Genomic DNA, 2,952 nt, shown 5'->3' on the forward strand with positions numbered 1-2,952 from the left:
CCCAGGGCCTGGCCTCCAGCAGGGCGCACCTGGGGCTCTGTGTGCTCACTGTGAGGCTTCCCTGTGGCGAGCGTCTCTCCCTGCCTTTGCTTGTCCTCACCCAGTGGCCTTTGATTATTTCACTCTTCAAAGTCTGCGGTGGCTGGTCCCCTGTCCCAGCTGCAACTGAGAGCTATGGGATGGGCCGCAGCCCACACCTGGTGACTGTCCAGCCTCGCTCCCAGCTCCAGGCCCGCTCTCCTCCCTGGATTGCTCCTCGACGACATCTCTCTCTCTTCCTCCCTCCCTCTGCCTGCCTCTTGCCTGCCTCTTCTTAGCCCCCACCTCAGCCCTTCACTGCCCTGGGCTTACCCCTGCTTCCCTCTGAGCTTTTACAGAGGTCCGCTGCTGTCCAACTCCCCCGTGGCAGGCAGGAGCCCTGCTGTCCTGGGGTTATTGATTAGCCGGTCTGTGTATCCGGTCCTGGGCCAGAGTCAGCAGCGCAGGATCACAGCCAGGCTCGGAGAGCTGAGACTCTGCTCGGGCTGGGCCCCAGATGCAGCGCCATCCCCAGGGGTGTCAGGAATGTTGAACCGTGGTCCCATCCTCTTAGCCACATTTTCGGGACCATTCACGCCGCTGCTCTTGCTATACATAACCTGTTTTCAGCCAGGACCTCTTTTATTATTCTTTACCATTTCCAGGGCACCTTCTGACGTGATTGCATTTTCTACTTCGGGCCATAAAAGCTGCAGCAGCATTTAACTCAATTGAGGTAAAAATAATTTGGATAGCTACTGCACTGGGAAAAATGCCAACTATGATTTTGTGTAGGGAGATTCAGGAGCCCACGGGAATGTGAGGGAAGGTTTGCGGCGGGAGTGAGGAATGAGTCGGCCTTAAGGAGCCTCCATGCCCAGGAGAGGAGGGAGGAGCCCCTTCCTAGCTGCACCTCCCAGCCTGGATGGCACAGGCAGCCATGCAGCCAGCTCGGTGTGTTTGGTAACTCTGCATGAAAGAACACAGCCTGCACACGCCGTTCACTGGCCAAGCACCCTTGAAGACAGTGGCAGGGCCTGTGTGACGTGATTCAGGCCATGGTGTGAACACGCCGGTTTACAGCAGGGCCGTGTGACGTGATTGAGGGCCGTGGGGTGTGTGAAATGCAGGTTCACAGTGGGACCGTGTGACATGATTGAGGGCCGTGGTATGAACACGCGGGTTCACAGCGGGGCCATGTGACATGATTGAGGGCCGTGGGATGCGTGAATGGGCTGGTTTACAGTGAGGCCGTGTGATGTGATTGAGGGCCGTGGGGTGTGTGAAATGCAGGTTCACAGTGGGACCGTGTGACATGATTGAGGGCCGTGGTGTGAACACGCTGGTTTACAGCGGGGCTGTGCAACGTGATTGAGGGCCGTGGTGTGAACACGCCGGTTTACAGCTGTGGCCCATGTGTGGAACTGCACACAGACCAGGTCAATGGTGTCTGAATGTCAGTCTGCCCTGGCTCCTGTGAAATGCCCGCATTTTCTCATGGTTTGCACAAGAACAGAGCCTGCATCCACCGTCTTCACTGTCAGGAACCCCGGCAGCACCCTCCCGTCACCTCCACTTTGTTCTAAATGTTAAGTTATTTACAAGCATCTAAAACCAACTCCTTGTTAGGAACATTTAACACCTCCTTCACAATCCACTGGCCGAGCACGGTGGCTCACACCTATAATCCCAGCACTCTGGGAGGCCAAAACGGGCAGATCATGAGGTCAGGAGACTGAGACCATCCTCGCCAAGATGGTGAAACCTGGTCTTTACTAAAAATACAAAAATTAGCTGGGCGTGGTGACATGCACCTGTAGTCCCAGCTACTCGGGAGGCTGAGGCAGGAGAATCACTTGAACCTGTGAGGTGGAGATGGCAGTGAGCTAAGATTGCGCCACTGCACTCCAGCCTGGCAACAGAGCGAGACTCCATCAAAAAAAAACAAAGTCCACTCCTGTCTTCCACTGGTTTTCTTATTGGCTTCCTTCCAAAGATCCTGACCAGCTGCACCAGCCCTGAGAGACCAGGACGTCCACGGGGACTTCAATGGCCTTGTCCACCTTCACGTAAAATTCTTTTAATCACTCAGGAGAAGGCTGCTTTCTGAACTGAAAATGTTACAGCTGTCACCAGGCAGCTTACCTGAAAACACTGCTATCTTTCTTCTTGAAAAGTTGAGGAAAACTCTCTTTGGAAAAGTAAACACCAAAAAAAAGGTGTGTTGTTTTTTTTTTCCCGTAACACTTTTATGCCTCACTTTTTATACTGAAACCAGAGCTTAGTCTCGACTCATTTATAAGGTGCCTTCCCTGCCCGAAGCTGGAGCGTGCCCCTGAGATGGGCAGGCCTGAGGGCTCCGGGTCCCCACCGTGTGCCACGCAAGGAAACAGGGAGGAGGAGGACGCTAAAACAGGAAAACAAAGTTCCTTTTATTTGAGGGGATTACCGCGTGATCTGGGTGTTTATGCATGTTGACAGCTAACGTGGAGTTTAAGCTCAAATTCAATTTCCAAGTGAGTCCCCATTTTACCAGGGTGCAGAAGTTCTTGAATCATTCTTTGTACAGCAATTGAAAGGATTCAAAGCTAGCAGATTGTGATATCTTTAGTCTGAATTTTTAACTGGAATCAAAACTGTATGTTGGCGTCACTATTTTTTATTGTACCTCATGATTACCTAATTCAAAATTGCCCCCCAAAAGTCAGATTAGTTAATATAATTTTTTAATGGTAAAGATGTATAGTGGTAAAAAAGTTTATTCTAGCAGCCATGTTGAGCAATGTATTTAAAAATTGTAAACTCTTGGAATACTGCATTTATCTAATATTGCAATATAAAGCCCTTTGACTTAGTCCTGGTAACTGTACAGTAATTTGGTTTACTAATGAAAGTTGTGAATAAAACTGTGAAACCAGAAAAAAAAAATTCAAT

The sequence above is a fragment of the Sapajus apella genome, unplaced genomic scaffold (assembly GCF_009761245.1).
Source record: "Sapajus apella isolate SASKATOON/1434 unplaced genomic scaffold, GSC_monkey_1.0 scaffold165, whole genome shotgun sequence".
Taxonomy (NCBI): domain Eukaryota; kingdom Metazoa; phylum Chordata; class Mammalia; order Primates; family Cebidae; genus Sapajus; species Sapajus apella.